This window comes from Lissotriton helveticus, chromosome 1_1 (genome assembly GCF_964261635.1).
Source record: "Lissotriton helveticus chromosome 1_1, aLisHel1.1, whole genome shotgun sequence".
NCBI lineage: Eukaryota > Metazoa > Chordata > Amphibia > Caudata > Salamandridae > Lissotriton > Lissotriton helveticus.
The window spans coordinates 972,963,051-972,983,761 of record NC_136057.1 but is presented as its reverse complement, the minus strand read 5'-3'; positions in this window follow the sequence as shown (position 1 = coordinate 972,983,761).

Genomic DNA, 20,711 nt, shown 5'->3' with positions numbered 1-20,711 from the left:
AGGCGTCTGACCAAATCACACTCTGAGTTCCTGGAAAGGGTAAATGAAGCTGAAATACGCATTTCTACGTTGGAGGATGAGCTTCTACAGCAGAAGAAGGTTATAGCGGCACAACTCGCTAATAAGGAAGACATTAATTGGAAGCTCACTGATTTAGAAAACCGCTCAAGAAGAAATAACTTGAGGTTTTTGCAAATTCCGGAGGGCAAGGAGGGGTCAGACCCCCGAGGTTTCATGATTGAGCTCCTGAAGAAATCATTTCCTGAGACCACAAGATGGGACTGGGAGCGCGAGGTGGAAAGGGCACATCGGTTCCCTTTTAATATCAGAACAAATCAACGGGATCATCGTGATCAAAAAACCGAGAGCTATGTTGGTGGCATTTAATAGCTTTTTGGCACGTGAGGAAATATTTATAAAAGCTCGAAAATTAGTGCTCTTGGCTGTGAGTTTTTTGTACGCCCTGATCTCTGTAAACAATCCGTGGATCTGAGATGGCAGTTTAGACAACTAATTCCAGATTTCCAATCTAAGGGGGCCCAAGTTTATTTGATGTTCCCAGCTAAAATGAAAGTTGTGTATAAAGAACGTACTCATTATTTTATGACGGCTGTGGCATCAATGAAGAGCCCCAACAAAGATTGTGGTATCCTGGTGCACTGTAAGGTCATCATTCACTGTGCGTTAAAAGCTAATACAATTGAATATATAATGAAAATTGTGCTGTACAATGCACTATTTTTTCAATTTTTTGCCAAATGTTCTTAGTTGGAGAAACCCACCCGAAGCCCCTTTGTAGTGGTCAGGATCGCTCGCTGCACTTGCTCGCTATGCACCGTATGGGGGCTGGTCTGACAAAATTTGCATGGGCTGCTTTGGATTCCCAATCCAACCCTGCCTGCCATTGTGTGCTTATCCAACCCAACATTTCTTTTTCATCCATGTGCTTTTTCCCATTTATGATTCTACCCTTCTAATTGCTTCTCCCTCCCCTCACCCCCTCCTTTGCTACCCCTCTCCATCTTGCTTTCTTCCACCTCTATGTGGCACCACCCATGTTGCTTTTTCCTCCCTGTGTTTTTGCCACCAACCTGCACTATGTCTGTGTTTGTTTACCAATCCAAATTGGATTGCCAAACAGAAAAAAAGGCGCTCACATCATTTTGTAGGCACGCACATGCCTGCTGAGCACGCCTAAAAAACGATGCAGTGGACTGCTTATGGATTTTGTTTTTCATTTTTAATTGAATCCGGATGCTCTACAACTGTGCAAGCTGATAAGTCTCAACTATGCCTGACTTAGCTCTTCCTCGTGTGTAACCACACAAATTACAAAATGCTCCCAAATTGTATGATTTCGACACAAATCACAATTCACTTCGATATGTCTGTGTATTTTGATGCTTTTGCAAGAAATGTGCAAATCTCATGATAATAAATATTCAAACACCCCTACAATTTAGGAATTGAAAACTCTTTAAATAAAAATAAATAAATAAGTGCTAGAAGGACAACATACAATTTTGGGCCAGCAGAGCTCAGAATCAAGGTGTCATAGTTATCCGTTAACAGAAAAGTAACAGATCACCGGTAGAGAGGAAAGAAATGGGCAAAGAGAAGTCTATGGTAACCCCAACTACAATTATGGACACTTCAGTCAACACATGCAGATACAATACATGTTATTTGGTAACAAAACACAAAACATTGTAAGTATGTGTCTTATAAAAATGGAGTACTTTAACAATTTGGAAAGTAATTTACATAGAGTAAGCAACGCACATTTCCATTTCTTTCTTTTATTACAACGCATGGCACTTAGTAGTAAATGGTAGCAGAAAGCATGCATGTTTGGGAGAGAGAGTGTGTTTGAGAGAGAGAGTGACAAGTGAGACATTTATAGCTGGTGGTTAGTGTTATCTGGCCTAACAAATAGATCGCAACAGCAGCATCTTTCCCAATGGGGGTCCCAGCTGAAAGAGCACAAACCTCTGGCCGAGTACTATTGTATTCTTCCCCCTTCCCCCAAGCTGATTGCACATCCGATCTCTGAAATTGAATGAAATCTATCACCAGTAGGTTACTCCTAACTTAGGGAATAACTCCATCATCGGCTGTTGTGTCAGCATGATGTCAAAATGTCACATGACACGGGGTACCACTCAGTGCTGTCAAGGACTGGTTGTTGTGAAGGACCATCATGTTTCCTTCTTAGTTGTCCAAAGAAACGGAACTTCTGCAGTAGCCATGGTGATACTCTGCACATAATATGCACGTGAGGGTTGTCAAGTGTCTCCTTATGTGGGTCCCAGTTAGTCAGAAAAAGCCACTAAGGGCAGGAAAGAAATCCTCCTTAGGAATCTTGGTAGTTCTTGATTGAGGATGATTAATTCATGCAAGTGTTGAAAAGCAAAGTACTAAAACACCCCTGAACTTGGGACGAGAAAGAGACCAGCAAAAATCTTCCAGAACAAGAATTCAGGAAGGAATCTATCTACAAATAGAGCAAAAAAAGAGGGCTAAAAAATGGTAACAAATGGAGGGTGAATGCGATGAAAAATAAAGTAATGGGTTGCATTCCAGTATTCATCCCTGTGCAATGCCTCAGTGCCTCCTTACATATGGCCCAAAACATAAATTATGTCAGAGGAAATAGATTAGCTCCATCTCGGATTCAGGTAACAACCACTGAAAAAGCCACAATTTGGGGAAGGGATATATATATATATATTCAGTTAAAAAACCAAAGGTTACAGGGACGTTATAGTTAGGAAATAAAATGTCACACACCATAGAAATTCGCTAAAAAAAACAAAGGTTACAGGGATGTTATAGTTAGGTTCACATTTTACTCACACAAAACCATACAAATTCAGGAGTTATGGTTATCTCAAGGAACTATAACTCATGCACTAAGGTACCTATATCTCACGCCCGCACAGTTTTCTCATCAATAATTATATAGCAATGTTGCAGTGATATTATCAATGATGTCATGAGTGATGTAATATGGGTGGTAATCAGCAGTGCATGATGAGGGTGCAAATTATAATTTGATCAAAACAGTGGTATGCCGTTCCGCTAGAGTCAGAGAGTGCGGAGTCAGAGTAGACAGGGATCACAGGTGCCCCAAGTGGGGTCAGTGCTGGGAATCCATATGTTGGATAGTAATGCCCTCACACACCCTTGCATGTGTCATGCTTCATCATCGGGGCTGCTCCTCGTTGGGTCGGCGGTGCAATACCCAACGGGCTCCCTGCAATAGGGGCTCTTTGTCTGAGATCTTTTCATCCAACAGCCGTGTGGTGAAGTGCAAGTGTGAGGCCAGACTGGTGTAGATGTGGTGAGGTGAGTTAAAATAAGATTGGGAGTACAGAGGAGAACAGACTTTTATTCTGGGGGCCTCCTATCCTAAGTAAAAACAAAAACAAAAAACGAGGCTCTAGCCCAAGTGTAAAGTCTTGTGTAGTGATGCCCTTGTTTAGGAAGTGTTGGTCAACATGTTTCTCGCTTCTGGACTAGTATCCACGCGATTCTTCAGGACCTAGATTGCTAACTATCTACACCTAAACTGCGTGGTATATTTTTACTCACAGTAATGGTGTCTATCACTTAATGTGCCTGGTGCAACCTGGATCTACCTTTTTGGGAGACAAAAACGTATAGACATCATTCAGGTTGATGCAGTACATTACAAACATAGACACGGTCTAGCAGTGACTCTGACTTCTAGCTAAAACACACATGGAGTGAACTCCCTATGCCCCATTCTGTTCCAAGGCTGGCTGTGACTTCCACACAACTGGGGAAGCGTGGGTTAGGGCCTCAGAGTCAGATATCTACTGGTCTCATTGCTGCACTAATTCAAGAAGCTCCAGATAAATGTCACCTGTCCTAGCCTTTGAATCCTTGAATGAGCTTTGAGCATGAGAAATGCCTGTAAGGTGATAGAGGGTTGAACAAACCTGGTACCACCTGAGCACAGGAACAGACAGATGCATTGAAAGTGCAGGCTGGCAGATAGAATCGTCTTCCTACTGAGAGTTAAGCTAATTCGTTAAACTGCCTCAGTAAGTTGGACCATTACACTTTACAAGATTATTACTGCATTGCCTTGAACATTAAGCATTAGCGGCCAGGAACTTTTCATAAGGGTGATTTTTGCAGTGGGGTGTCAGGAGAGGTGCCAGTCCTAAGTCTTGTGTAGGCACAAGGAATTTAGGCCTGATGAGTGATATTGGGTTGAGAGAAAGTAGACGATCTTGGTGGGGTTGAGTATCAAGCTGTGTGTGGCCATCCAGCATCAGTTGGCAGAGGGGATATCGCTCTTGCAAGTATGAAGCAAGTATGTAAGTCAGAATGAAAATTATACACTTATCATGGGCTCCAATGATACAGCGGTCCACCAACGGTCTATACTCATCCCACCGGAGGATGACAACTGGAACAAGGATGAGGCAATTCAGGAAGGGATAATTTGATACTACTACAGGACCTGTTAGACCTGAAAGCTTTAGGGTGGTCTTCCCTCCAACCTTTTGCCTGCCTCCTCCCTTTTTCTGACCTTATTTTTGCTGGCTTTAGGACTCTGTGCACTTTAAACTGGTAACCAGTACTAATGTGCTTGTGCTCTATCCCTAAACATGGTAATATTGGCTCATCCCCAATTGGCATATTTAATATACCTATAACTCTCTAGTAAAGTGCACTACATGTGCTCAGGGCCTGTAAATTAAATGCTACTAGTGGACCTGTAGTACTCATTGTGCCACCCACTAAGTAGCCCTCTAATCATGGCGCAGGCCTGCCATTTCAGGGCTTGTATGTGCAGTTTACACTGCCATTTCAACTTGGCAATATAAACTCGTGCCCACCCTAAACCTTCCCTTTTTATACATATAAGTCACAAATTAGGTAGGCCCTGGTATAACTCAGAGTACAGGGTGCAATATATTTAAAAGGAAGGACGTGTATTCTTTATGTTTTGTATGTCCTGGTAGTGAAAAACATTCAAATTCATGTTTCTCTTACATAGGATTTCATTGAGATTACCTTACTACATTTTTAACTGTAATTCCCAATTATGAAGAGACAGACTTTTCAAATTTGGTGTCTCTGGAAATACAATTTACAATCACAATTTATGGTAAAGTCAGATGTCCAATCGCAATTGTGAAAATGCCACTTTACACAGCCCTAAATCCTCGTCATGACCATGCACTGCATATGCTTTTCATATTTTATTCGGCAGTCCCCCTCCGCTTGAAATGTGCTGTCAGGTTCTGTGAGGGTCAATGCGGCCTCCCTGCTCCAAACGTGCGCTTTTGAATTTACTTCCGGAAGCGCACGTTTGGAGTAGGGAGGCCGCATTGACTGAGGGGAACTGCCGAATAACATATGAAAAGCATATGCAGTGCATGGTCATGACGAGGATACAGGGCTGTGTAATCACAAGTAGAGAGCCCACTCCCACACAAAGTAAAATACTCAAGACAGTGGCTCCAACGTGCAGCTGAGATAAAAGTTATCGTAATAGATACCAAAGGGAAAAGGCTCTAATAAAGTAGCTGGAAGATACATTGACTAACCCTGGAATCATGAAATTGATGAATCATATTCCCTAACAATTTTACAAGATTTTATTAAATAGAAATGTTTTCATCCTGATGAAGGTGGAATAGATTAACTGTACACCTAAATGCCGTGTCGACTGTTTTTAACAATATTTGTTTTTAATTACTATAAATAATGATTTGGTTTAGATTGTAACCCATAGGGAGGTACTCATTTGAATAAAAATGTTTTAAATTATATTCTAGATGTGATTTGTAGTACACTGTGATACTGACAACATTGCTATTAGAATTGATACTTGTGACTGAGAGGTTTACAATTGGTATTGGTTCAGAGAGAAAGTTGCATAAAGAGCCACCTCACAGCAGGGTTTGTTCTTTTTGCTTGGTTCAACTTCAACCTTGCCAGAATGTTGTTTTTAACATTGAACCCATATTTGTATTTCTTTTATTTACTCATTTACAAAATACACTATCCAAAGACACCATGGCGCTAGGACTATACAAAGAAACCATTCACATCAACCATACACAAAAGAGGTCTTACAGATACTTTTACTTTACATTGACAGCTTAGTAACGCCTTGATGCGAGGACTCTTCCTTATCACCATGCAAGCAATAGATTAAATTCAATGAAATGGTTACATGCACCTCAGTCCTATCAGCAGGACAAATGTTAATTCTTCTTTTTCCAAGCTCCCCCACAACTTTCCTGGTGTTTCCCAACACCCACGTGGCAAACGAAAGTGTAAGTGCACATGGCGTCATCTATTTATTATCTAACCTTATCACCCAACCACAGCCCTCCAACCACTGTTTATCCAAGTAAAAGTCCACACAAACAAAGTTATATTAAGGGCATTCCTGGCGTTTTCACCAAGGGTAGGGAGTTGCAGGAAAGGTCATACTTTGACCATGGGAAATCTCCAGCCCAGTTTTATGTATTTTTCCACAGCTGAAAACTGACCTCAATAGCTACAGTGTATTTTATAATCTGGGTTCTGTTTCCTCATAATGTCATTTGCACAAGGCCTGCCCCCATCGTTGTGCTGTGCCTACTTCCTCGTGCACTCATTCAAGCTCTGCGCACGAATTCAAACAAGCGAATGTTCTCGAGTTAAAAATGTTCCTGTTCTCCCTCGTTACACTCTCTCATTCTTTCTTGTCGCCTTCTTTCTGTCCCCTCTACTGTCTTCTGTCTGTCCTCTTCCTTATTTTCTTTTACGGGTACTTCAACGCTTTTACTCTTCCGTTTTCTAGCCCTGCTCCCCCCCTCCCTCGGGGTTTTTGTTTTATTTTGTTGCACTTACATCTTAACAATTTTTAAGGATTTTTTGAAATGTTGTGCATTTTTAAGCCTTTTTTAAAATCTAAACCCAAAATATGTATTGGTACCCTGTTTGTTTTTAAGCTTTGTTGTCAGTTTGACTGTGTGCCAAATGTAATTTTATCCACAAGTGACTTTTGTCGGTTCTAATTAATTACTGAATCAAAATACTGCATTCGAGTTGAGAGAGCGCAAACTGACTTAAATGTATGAGTACATCACACTTACTTGTAGTAAGCACAAATCATGAGGAGAAATGCCATGAGTGCTAATAGTACCTGCAATTATATTCTAAATGTATAGCTAATGTAGAGATTTAAGTAGAAGTGGAACTAATACAGAAATGTGTGACACTATATGATTTTATTAGACGTGATTATTCTTGAATCTATGTCGTGTAGCTGTTAACATGTAAGATGGTAGGTGGTTAAACGCAGAATGTGGTAGGCCTCAGGGCCAGAGCTGGAGCTAAGAGGGAAGGTGTTTCTTTTCACGACACAGATTGTATTAATGTTTTGGTCATCGCATTAAATGGGCCATGATTTATAAAATGTTTACTGAATAATAGAATAAGAGTATTAACATGCTTTAATTAAATGAAGAAGTTGAATGCTATAATCATAATGAGAAATATTGTAGGCCTGAAATGTTTTAGCATTGATTTACACGTACATGTCTGGGCTGAGAAATGTTGCAAGCCTTTTTAGAAGTCTATGAGAGTTGGGTTCTTGGCGGCAGATATCTGTCTGCAACAGGAAAGGGGGGATCCAATTATAAATGAATGAATAGAGGTCTGTTCAGTAGACGGCCCAGACATGGAGGAGGGTTCTGGAATGTTTAAGGGGTATCAGCGGGCCGGAGAAGAGCCTGAGAAGCAAGGTCAACTCTAACGTCTGAGGCCCAATACAAAGCATCATGGAAAAAGCCTGAAGCTACACCACGTGAGAGGCGTTTCGCAAGGGGCGTCTCAAATGTTGTTGACTGTTTTGTATTAGGGACAGCACCCCTGGGTGGAGTTAGAGCAGATACCTGAGGACCCTTTAGAGAGCGGATGGGTAGGCAGAGAGGGGTCATGACTGGAGAACTATAGGTTTTCACCAAGAGACTTAGAGTGGGTGACTTCCCTTGGGGGTCATTCACTGCTGACACCTTTGTTAGGTTGGGATTTGGTTAAGTAGGGATACCATCTAGAGCAGGGTAGGGACAGCCTAACCTTTGCGTTTTCATCCAACCTAAATGAAGGAGAGATATGCGTCTATGCTGATAGCTTTATTATTCTTAGAACTTGTGTTAGTGATTTCTGTTGCTCGTCTGAGGGCTTTCCGAGAGCACATGTATGTAATTGGACCTGTGTATCTCGTGAATCTCATTCTGAGATGCCTGTATTTGCAGCTTATCATATCTTTACAATAAACCTTTGAAAGCTAGAAGTTGTTTGTGATCTTTGGGAGCAGAGTCCTTTATTGGGTGAACTAACTTGCAGATGGGTGTACTGTTTTCCTCCAAGACAGGCAACAAAGGTTCAGTCGACCAGATCGAGGTTTAGATCAATAGATATAAGGTATCGATCAAAATCTCGCCCTTTCAGTTGGTAGCTATAGAGGATGGTTGCCTTCTTGAGGACGGTAACCTAGGCCAGGTTAGCTTACCCCAAGGCCCCTAGAAATCGATGATCGGAAGAACAGCCCGCCGAAGAAGATCCGGATGACGTGAGAAAAAAAAAAAGCAGCAGTATCGGTCGAGAGTGAGTATAAAGGGTTATGCGTGTTAGATTGCGGTGTTTTGTATTGTATCTATGTTGTAATGTCTGGCGGAGTTGAATGTCTGTAGAGTGACTGTGGAACAGGTTGTGAGCGCGCGCAACCGGTGGAAATCTTAAGTTCAAGGAGAGCTTAAGTGGTTCGGGTGTATCGGACACCCAGAGTAATTGTCAACTAGTGTGAAGGGGGTCATGAGGTACCATTGATCACCCGAAAGACCGAGATAGGGGGAACGTAAGAGTGAGTGCGTGAGTAACGGACGCTGGTCGGAAGTTACTGTGTGTGTAAGCAACCTATCAGAGAGACGATAGACATTTCGTCAGTTGTGTTGACAATTACAGATAGACTGTGGACGTACAGTCGAGAGAAGTGACCGCTTGGTCGGAAGTAGTCATTTTTCGGTGTATGAATGGGACGCATGCATAACCGGGAGACGAGTTGAGAAAGGAGGGGTGCTGCTGCGAAGCGGAGAAAAGTGACGTCAGAAAGTGTCGCGCAGTGATTGGCCGACCGGAGAAAGACCGCGCTGTGATAGGCCAGCTAGCAAAGACGTCACACAGGGTCGCGACGTGATTGGCCGACCGGAGAAAGACCGCGCTGCGATAGGCCAAGTTAGCAAAGCCGCGACAGGATTGGTGGATTGTCATCAGGAAGTAAACAGAGTAGCGAGGCTGGATTTTGTGCGCATAATTATGAAGTGTTTTAAGTGGCTGAAAGCGGTGTTAAAAAAAGAGAAGCGGGGATCGTATGAAGGGGAAGAAGCCCCGCCGGAGGGTACGCCAGCTCGTTACATGGCAGTAAATGTTGGGTTGCATACGATCCTTTGGATATCAGAGTGGAGTAAGATTACTGAAGGAAATGAGGAACTGACGTTCCCGAAGTACGGGACGTTCAGATTAGAGGTGTTACATCGATTGAAATCAGTCATGACCTCAAAGAGACCCTTGCCTAGACCAACCCAGTTTGAAGCTCTTGATGCATGGATTAGGGCAGCGCATGAAAAGAATATGAACAGACGACAAGAAAGGGTGAAACGATCGGTAAGGGCAGTGCAGGATGCCAGGTGGGATGCGGATGCTAAAAGATGGAGAGTGCATAACATGGAAGTAAATAAACTGTACCCAGTGTTAGAGGCGCCAGTAAATAAAAGCCCCCTAGAAGAAGATGATGAGAGCGAAACAGAGGACAGCCTGATAAACAGATTACTGACAGACAGGCCACCCCCGTATAATAGGGCAGGGGGAGAGGTCGAGAATACTGAAGGAGAAAAGGGGGGCAATGCAGGAGAGCATAGACCGCTTCCCAGTTCAGAGTGGGATCCTGAGCCAAAGAAAGAGCTGTCTCAGCCTAGTCAGGTGCAACAGGTGGTCGGTAGGTTTGTGGTGCAAAGAGCGCCGGAAACGGAAAGCGCCACATCCTACCCATTACCAGATGCACTACAGGTACCTGTTACCATAGGTCCTATAATATCGATATATGACCAAGAGAGAGCAAGAGGGGAAGAACGGGTACGGAAAGACCGAGAAAGAGCAGAGAAGGCAAGGAGGAACGATACGACTAATTCCCCAAGTCAGATGCCGATACCAAGAGAATGGAGCACCCCGATGCACACAGCAGGGGACCCAGGAGGAGATCCTGGGGGCCCTAGATGGCCAATGGATCTGAGGGGATCTGGACGAAAATCCTTTCAAGAGCTAAATGAGTACATGAAGCAGTGGGATGAGGCAGTGAAGGCTCAAAAGTGCATCATAGCTGCGGAAGCTGAAAGGGAAAGTCAGGACAGCCGAGCTCGGACTCACTGCGGGGCTGGGGAGAGCAGCCCGGAGTGGGACTGTAGAGAGAGAGAAAGTAGGGGAGTCACCCATTGGGCCCGGAGTGGAGGTAGAACAGACCTAGAAAACGGGGGCTCCGGGAATGGGAGGGTGGCGCGCCCAATAATCAGTGAAGAGGAGAGGAGAGCGCAAGAGTACAGAAACAGCTTTAAGTGTCCACACTGTGTGCCCGGCACCAGAGAACTGAATGGGAGTTGTGAGAGGTCGCACCATAGTCCCTGTGATGACGGGAATGAGCGAAGCCCAGGGAATATGGGGAACCAGGAAGGATCGTATCGGATACTGAGCGATACGAGGCAAAGGGAGAGTAGCGACCAGAGGGAAAATAACAGAGGGGTGTGCGGTGAGAGGAGAGAAGAAGAAGAGAGTGGGGGTAACAGGCCCGTGTTCCATCACCTTCCAAGATCAGATGGCCGAGCATGGGACCTGGAGAGATGGGAGCAAGGGAGGGCACCCATTAACTCTCCCGAGCCCAAACGTAGAGCTCGAAGTTGGGATGGTAGGGAGACCAGTGAGCCCCCTTCGAAAGACATATTGCGAGCTGAGATAAAAGCCAAAAGACTTGATGTCTCCAGCTTAAGGTCAGACCTGGATGACATGGTAGATGGTACCCTGCCTGTAGAAAGAATGGAAATGTATGAACAGGATGAAATACTGTATATGGCAAAGGACATCACTCGAAAGGCGAGAGCAGTCCATGAGAAGTTAGTCGAACTAGCAGGCAAATATATGGTGGATCTGTCAAGAACCAAAGCATTACAGGGTAACCACAGGCTACATTACACAGATCGAGACCTAGATGAGAGGAGAACGATTGGGCTGAAGACGCACATAAGGGAATTGATCGCTGGAATAAGGACCTGGAGGGCACTAGATAAGTGGGAAGAGAGGTGGTCCAAGAAAGGGACCGGCAGGAGAAGCATGATTGGTATGACACCAGGACTGCAGGGAATAGAGGCATACCCTTTGCGGGAAGTCGCAAATGGGAACTATGTGCATGTCCCTTGGAGTAGGGGAGATTTAGCTGCTTTTACCACCTCATTCCCCAAATTGCGGGAAAACCCCGTGGAGTGGTACAAGCAAGTCGAGAGGTTTGTAAAAATCTCAAAGGTCCTATGGATAGATCTGAACACGCTGTTTGACATTGTAGTACCAGGCGATCTGTGGACAGCATGTAAGGTTAGCGCTGAGTGGCCCACAACGGAGCCAGAGAGAGATGCCAAGACTAATGGGCCGTCCGAGATTGTGATGGCAAAATTCGAGAGAGTGATGACTTGGCTGAAAGAGAAGGTGCCAATGCAAGACATAGATTGGGTCAGAATAGACCGAACGAGACAGGAACCCAAAGAGACAGTTCACGAATATTACGAGAGATTGCTGAAGGCGTTTAAACAGTATAGCGGCTTGGATGTAATGGATCCAAAAGACATAGGGCAATTTGTGTCCAAGTTCGTCCTGGGACTGAGACCGGATATTAGTTTAATGATTCAGCAACACTCGATTTGTTGGCAAACTAAACCCCTAGACGAAATACTGAGATATGCCAGGTACTGCTGTGATGAGATAGACTCCAAGGCTAAGAAACTAAAAGAAAAGTTGATGGTGGTACAGATGCAGGCAGCAGGGAAAGGGGGACAACAGCAACAGCAGCAAGGGACAGGTACAGGAGGAAAGAAGCAGTACAGTCAGAACAAGGGTAATGAGGAGAGTTCCACCTTTAGACCCAGAATAGACATAGCTACCTTGAAGAAAACGACTAGGTGCCACCAGTGTAACGAGCTGGGGCATTGGAAACGCGAGTGCCCCTACAATGTAGAGATAGGAGAGCAAGAGATAGAGGAGGAAGAGGTACAGAGCACACCTACAAGAGGGGTGACGCCATACCAAGGAAAGGTGCTCAAAGGGGGGGGGGCTCCTCCCCGAGCCCAGTTCCCGCAGCCTCCTCGAGTGGGGACTGTGGGTAAGACCTATAGACAAATGCCCCTGTTTGTGGAAGGTGAAGAGTGCTATTATGTGGACCCATTAACCGGACAGAGAGTGGAAAGAGAAGACTGCACCCTTGGGGCAGCCTTAGAGGTGGATCAGAGGGGACCCTATGTTGAAGCAGAAGTAGCAGGGTGCCCTACGACATTTCTGGTGGACACAGGAGCCACTAGATCCACGATCAGATCAGCTGCAGTTCCAGACCTGCCCATGTCTGGAGAGACCATACAAGTGGTAGGGGTCGCAAACAGGAGAATAACCAGCCAATTGACAGAACCAGTACAGGTGAAAATAGGGAAGTACAGCGATGAGCACCAGTTTGTAGTTTGCGATTCAAGTCCTGTGTGTCTGCTAGGGAGAGACCTGTTGTGTAAATTGAATTGTACTATATACTGTACACCTCAGGGAGTGGAGGTATTGACCAATGATGATGATGCAGATTTCAAAGTTGCAAACTCAAGAATATGTGTGGAGCTGTACCCTACTTTGACAGTAGATGAGCTCCCCTGGGACTTGAGAGAGACAGTGGCACCAGAAGTATGGGATTTCACTGGGGAAGAGATAGGTTTGGTCAAAGGGGTGGACCCGGTGAAAATTGTAGTGAAACCGCATGCTGAGTTCCCAAGAACACCCCAATATAAATTGACTCCAGAAACGATTGCAGGCATAAAACCCGTGATCGAGTCCATGATTAAACAGGGAATACTGAAAGAAATCGTGGGTAGTCCATGCAACTCCCCGATTATGGGTCTGCAGAAACCAAATGGGAAATTTCGGATAGTGCAGGACCTTCGAAAGATTAATAACATAGTCGTTTCATGTTGTCCAGTGGTACCGAATCCATCAGTGATACTGTTTCAGATTCCATTCCAAGCTGAGTGGTTCACAGTGATCGATCTTTGTCAGGCTTTCTTTTCGATCCCTCTGGACGAAGAAAGCCATTTTCTTTTCGCATTTAAGCTGGAAAATCGCGTCCTAACATGGTGTCGTATCCCTCAAGGGTATACAGAGAGTCCATCGATCTTTAACCAGCTTTTGAAGAAAAATCTTGAAAGTCTAGTGCTGCCCCAGAAGTCAGTTCTGGTCCAGTACATAGACGACCTCCTTGTGGCGTCAGAAACAGAAGAAGCTTGCAGGGAAGACTCCATTGCTTTGTTAAATCATCTAGCTGCCAATGGGCACAAGGTGTCCCCGGGAAAATTGCAGTACTGCCTGACAGAGGTGCAGTACTTGGGACACAGAATAGAGAAAGGCAAACGAAAAGTGTCACCAGACAGGATAGAGGCGATCATGAAAATGAATGCGCCTAAGACACAGAGAGAGGTCAGGATGTTCCTAGGGATGGTGGGTTATTGCCGACAGTGGATCGTGAACTTTTCACTGAAAGCAAAGCCCTTGCAAAAACTGACGCACAAGGAGGTGAGTGATCCGGTACCATGGGACAAAGACTGTTTGATGGCGTTCCTACAGCTGCGAGAGGACCTGTGTCGTGCTCCGGCATTGGGAATGCCTGATTACAATAAACAATTTTTTCTTTACTGTTGTGAGAGAGAAGGTTGCGCGTTGTCTGTGTTGGTCCAAATCCATGGGAATGCCCGTAGACCAGTTGCTTATTTCTCGGCTACTTTAGACCCAGTAGCCGCAGCGTTGCCCGGATGTCTCAAATCCGTTGCTGCAACGGGTGTCAGCATTGAAAGATGTGAAAATATCGTCATGGGGCACCCGTTAGAGGTGTGCGTGCCCCATTCTGTTGAACTGTTGATGACCAGGACCAAAACACAGCATCTGACCAACAGCAGGCTCACGCGCTATGAGCAAGTTATTCTTGCTGCAGAGAATGTGACCCTCAAGAGATGCTCTGTTTTGAATCCTGCCACCTTGATGCCACTTCCAAATGATATTGAGGATGATGATGAATATACAGACCATGACTGCCTTGATGTGACTGAACTATGCACCAAACCCAGACCCGACATCGTAGATGAGCCACTGACTGACCCAGATGAAATTTTCTTTGTCGATGGCTCATGTGTAAGAGACGAAGTTGGGCAGTTGAGAGCAGCTTATGCAGTTTGTACAATTACTGGAGTTGTGGAAGCTGGGTGCCTGGAAGGAGTACACTCCGCTCAGGTAGCCGAGATTATTGCCCTGACACGTGCTTGCTTGGCAAGCAATCAAATTCGAGTCACCATATACACCGACAGCCAATATGGCTATGGGGTAGTTCATGATTACGGGCAGTTATGGTCTCAAAGAGGGTTCCTGACCTCTTCAGGCTCTCCCATTCGCAATGGAGAGTTTGTGCGCTTGTTGTTAGAGGCATTGCAATGCCCAGCAGGTATCGCAGTTGTAAAGTGCACCGCACATACCAGAAATGAGGACTTTGTTTCGAAAGGCAATAGATATGCTGATGAAGTTGCGCGGTATTGCGCGGAACAAGGGTACTCTTTCACAGAGGTGGATGTGGGTGGAATAAATGTAAGAACTGAATTAGCCATGATACTGGAAACTGTTGATACTTGGGATGAACTGTCAACCATGCAAGAAAATGCTCCTGATTCTGAAAAAGAAACATGGGAAAAGGCAGGATGTGTAATGGGTGAGACCCATTTTTGGGTCTCAGCAGACGGCAGAGCAGTGTTGCCCAATGAGATGGTGAGTCCAATGGCTAGACTCATTCATGGTCCCGTACACTTAGGGAGAGATGCTATGCTGAGAGTGTTTAGACAGACTTGGTACAATCCTAAGTTTAGAATAGCCGCAGAAGCAGTGTGCCAGCGTTGTGTGACCTGTCAGCAGCTGAACGTAGGAAAAAGAACACCAGTTGCACTAAGTCACATAGGAAGGTCTGGAGGTCCATTCAATCGAATGCAGATAGATTTCATTGAAATGCCAAGGTGCAACCGCCTCCGCTATGTCCTGGTGGTTGTTTGTGTGTTCTCCAGATGGGTTGAGGCATACCCTACACGTAGGTGCGACACCCTCACAGTGGCCAAGTTACTGCTTAGAGAACTCATTCCTCGCTTCGGGGTGCCGGCCTTTTTGGAATCAGATAGGGGAACACATTTTAACAGCGAGCTTGTGAAGATGATTTGTGTAGCGCTAAATATCGACCAAAAGTTGCATTGCAGTTACCGACCAGAAGCCTCAGGGATTGTGGAGCAGATCAATGGCACGATCAAGAGCAGGATAGCAAAAGTGTGCTCCTCAACGACCCTGAGTTGGCCTGATGCCCTGCCATTAGTTCTCATGAGCCTTCGTAGTACCCCAGACAGAAGAACAGGGTTGTCACCACATGAGGTGTTAATGGGAAGAGCAATGAGGCTGCCATCTATCCCAGCTACTGCACTGTTAAATATCACAGATGATATGATCCTGGACTATTGTAAGGGGCTGTCTGACGCCATGCGTTCTGTGTCCCTTCAGGTGCAGGCTGCTGAGGTTCCAGCGTGCCAGGGCCCGTGCCATGACCTGTACCCTGGGGACTGGGTCCTGGTGAAGAAACATGTGAGAAGAAGCTGCTTGGATATTCGTTGGCGTGGGCCCTTCCAGGTCATCCTGATCACGAACACAGCTGTGAAGGTGGGAGGCCTGCCCAATTGGATCCACGCGTCACATACGCGAAGGGTTCCAGCACCTCTGGAAGAAACAGCTCCTCTCTCGGATAGACGTCCAGCAGAGGACCGAGAAGCCATAGAGGGGGCTAGCCAAGCTGTAGAGGTGCCAGCGGAAGCAGGGAACGAGTCTGACCAAGCTGAGGACGGTCAGTACAACAGCGAAACGGAAGACGCTACAGAAGGAGAAAGTAGCTGGGAATACGAGTCAGACCCTGACAGGTCTGAGAGAGAGCGAGAACAGACAAGAAGGAGAAGGAGTAGAAGGGCACGTGGAGAAGCTAATTGGCCGCAAAGAAGGAGCTCTAGCCTGAGGTCAACTCCAGAGTTAACCCTTCCTCCGATATCCGAGGACTCAGACCCAGAAGAAGGTGCTCAGGGCGCTGAAGCACCCGACCGGAGAAGGTCAAGAAGAGTGCGTGTGCCTAACAGAAGATACTCCACACCTGAGTGGACATATCTGGCGACAAATGTCTGTGAAACCGGAGACAGGGAGGATCCGAGCGGTGGTGGTGTCCAGTTCTGAGCCCATTATCACCGTGGAAATACGACTGTTGGTACCCGGTGTCGAACAAGAAGGGTCACTAACATTCATGCTCCCCAGACCTCCCCGCCTCAGCAAGTTAAAACACATGTTTCTTACAGAATTGCAATTCCCCGACTTTGGTACAACGATAACAGCACATGAAGAGCACAATCTTCGTTTGGAAATACTGAACTATGCTATTGAAGCTGCAACCACAAATCTGATAGTAGACTGTTAAAGGACTTTGTAAATAAAGCAAGCAGAAAAAGAAGATTACCTAGCGCCCAGGAAGCAGAGAATATTAGGGAACTTCCCTTGAGTGGATGGAGAAGGGCTAGGGTTGTCTTTTTGAACTGTGAAAGGACATTTTGCGAAGAAGGTTGTCAGCCTCCAGTTGTGTGGATTCTAAAGACAAAAGGATTAAAAAGAGACTGTAAAGGAACGAGAAGAAAAGAACTTTTTGCTAAAATAAGAGAGAGCCATATTGTCTGACGAAATGGAGGCCGGCACCCCGAACCGCAGAGCTAAATGTATAATAGGTACACTAATAGTAGGAGTGATAATATTAATAGCTTTAGTGGTAACAATTTCTTATGTAAAGGGACATGAGGAAGAGGCAAAGGTAACTGATGTGAAATCTGTAGAAACGCTTACACCCACTGATGCTGGTGAAAAAGGGGAAAACACTCAAGAGAAAGCGTTATTGGCTGCAGAAGCCCGCAGGTTACACGTAGACGAGTCCCAAGGAGACTTTAGGTCAAATGCTTATGCTAAACTTTTATATGAATACGTGGATGCCATGGAGGTTAAGGATTGCTACGTCTGCATGCAGTTGCCGGCGTCTGTAGATGAGGGTATTAGATACCATCACCTCCCTCTGACATATGGCATTACATGTAGCTTATTGCTTAGTATATTTTATGAGAGAGATAGTTTTGAATACTATTTTTCCAATTATGATTCAGTGTTGCCAGAAGTCCCAAATTATAAGCAGATGAACAAATGGGACTACTGGAAGAGTGAAGACAGATTGGCCAAGTTCTTCATTCCTTGGATTACCTTAGATACTTCACATGCCCGTAGAAATAACCTGACATGCAAGGTGTCAGAAGTCGAGAAGAAGTTCATAGGGCAGGTGGATGATCGTTACAGGAGACAAAAGATTTTGAAAAAATCAGGACAAGGGAAAACAGATTGGACCGAGGAAGAGAAGTCACACCAGAGAAAGGGTAGTAGTGGTCCAATAGCTTTAGATAAAACGCAGAGAGGAAAGCTATGTCTTCACAGAGCCAAAACGTATTATGAAAATGTATACGTTGGAGAAGTTGACTGTGAACATGCTTTCAACATAGAGTACTATACTAAAGATTTTCTGAAGGGAATGCAAGTGATTCCAAATGTGTATTTTGTATGTGGAAGAAATGCTTACGTGAGACTACCTGACAACTGGTATGGATCATGTTACTTAGCAATTGTCTTCCCCAAAATATATCATGCACAAGACTTAGTGATCATTGAGGGCAAGACATCTTCGAGGGGAAGGAGAGATGTAGGCGATGCAGAAATGGTTGGAGATGTCTTTGGAGCTATGTTTCCTCTTTTAGGTCTAATCCTTAATGATGTGAAAATTAGACGGTTGGCAACAGTCGTCGACAGGTTGTCTGCCAGCACTGCTCAGTCCTTAATGCTGGTAGAAGGAGAGATGCAATCGATAAGGGCTATGGTTCTTCAAAATCGTCTTGCATTAGATGTCCTACTAGCAAAAGAGGGCGGAGTCTGTAAGGCTTTGAAGGTCCAGGAATGCTGCACTTACATTCCAGACAATTCAAAACCCCTTGAGAAGGTTATTAGGAACATAACTGATATTCACAAGGAGATCGAAGACTTGAGTAGAGAAAATGTTTGGGAAAAGGTGGGCCACGGAATGAGTACAGTTGGAGGGTGGTTTTCCACCTTAGGCAAAAGCTTTGTTTGGTATATTCTAAAGCCTATCATCATAATATTGATCTGTGGGATTATATTGTGGGGATTGGTGAGGGTATTCAAATGGTACAGAGCAAGAAGGTCAGAAAGGGCCCAAAGAGAACAGCTGCAGAGATTGGCTGCCATACAAGATAATCAGTACAGGAGTCTGAGGGCTCTGGAAGCGCAGAGAATGCCAGCAATAACTGCAGTCTAAATGTTAGTGATGACCCCGAGAGGTCATCAAAGGGGGGAACTGAGAGAGCGCAAACTGACTTAAATGTATGAGTACATCACACTTACTTGTAGTAAGCACAAATCATGAGGAGAAATGCCATGAGTGCTAATAGTACCTGCAATTATATTCTAAATGTATAGCTAATGTAGAGATTTAAGTAGAAGTGGAACTAATACAGAAATGTGTGACACTATATGATTTTATTAGACGTGATTATTCTTGAATCTATGTCGTGTAGCTGTTAACATGTAAGATGGTAGGTGGTTAAACGCAGAATGTGGTAGGCCTCAGGGCCAGAGCTGGAGCTAAGAGGGAAGGTGTTTCTTTTCACGACACAGATTGTATTAATGTTTTGGTCATCGCATTAAATGGGCCATGATTTATAAAATGTTTACTGAATAATAGAATAAGAGTATTAACATGCTTTAATTAAATGAAGAAGTTGAATGCTATAATCATAATGAGAAATATTGTAGGCCTGAAATGTTTTAGCATTGATTTACACGTACATGTCTGGGCTGAGAAATGTTGCAAGCCTTTTTAGAAGTCTATGAGAGTTGGGTTCTTGGCGGCAGATATCTGTCTGCAACAGGAAAGGGGGGATCCAATTATAAATGAATGAATAGAGGTCTGTTCAGTAGACGGCCCAGACATGGAGGAGGGTTCTGGAATGTTTAAGGGGTATCAGCGGGCCGGAGAAGAGCCTGAGAAGCAAGGTCAACTCTAACGTCTGAGGCCCAATACAAAGCATCATGGAAAAAGCCTGAAGCTACACCACGTGAGAGGCGTTTCGCAAGGGGCGTCTCAAATGTTGTTGACTGTTTTGTATTAGGGACAGCACCCCTGGGTGGAGTTAGAGCAGATACCTGAGGACCCTTTAGAGAGCGGATGGGTAGGCAGAGAGGGGTCATGACTGGAGAACTATAGGTTTTCACCAAGAGACTTAGAGTGGGTGACTTCCCTTGGGGGTCATTCACTGCTGACACCTTTGTTAGGTTGGGATTTGGTTAAGTAGGGATACCATCTAGAGCAGGGTAGGGACAGCCTAACCTTTGCGTTTTCATCCAACCTAAATGAAGGAGAGATATGCGTCTATGCTGATAGCTTTATTATTCTTAGAACTTGTGTTAGTGATTTCTGTTGCTCGTCTGAGGGCTTTCCGAGAGCACATGTATGTAATTGGACCTGTGTATCTCGTGAATCTCATTCTGAGATGCCTGTATTTGCAGCTTATCATATCTTTACAATAAACCTTTGAAAGCTAGAAGTTGTTTGTGATCTTTGGGAGCAGAGTCCTTTATTGGGTGAACTAACTTGCAGATGGGTGTACTGTTTTCCTCCAAGACAGGCAACAAAGGTTCAGTCGACCAGATCGAGGTTTAGATCAATAGATATAAGGTATCGATCAAAATCTCGCCCTTTCAGAGTGTTTTTACGTGTACTGTGTAGCTGTGCCCTCAGTCTGATTCTCGTCAATACATTAATCCCTCCCTCTAGCCCACATCCGTGAACTTTCGTAGAGTGACTAAATAAGAGATTGTTAGTTGCATATGACATAAATATGAACATTTTCTGGGATTTGTATTAGTATCAATATCTACAACTCAGCTTGTTTGTAAAAAAAAATGTCCTTCTGAATCACCCAGCCCTTAAACACGCTATCTCTTCAGCTATCCACCGCAAACACAATACAGACACTTTTGTGCACAACACTCTCTGCAGGATCGAGAGAGGAACCGATGACCCGGTTTTATATTGTAAACGGCATCATTTAGAGGTGACAAATAGTTGTAATTGTGACTCTAGACCCCCACTTTCCTACTTCAAGCCTGCCTTTATCTGCTTCTTTGAGATTTCAAAATAATTTTTGAGTTTCACACTCCATGTATGATTA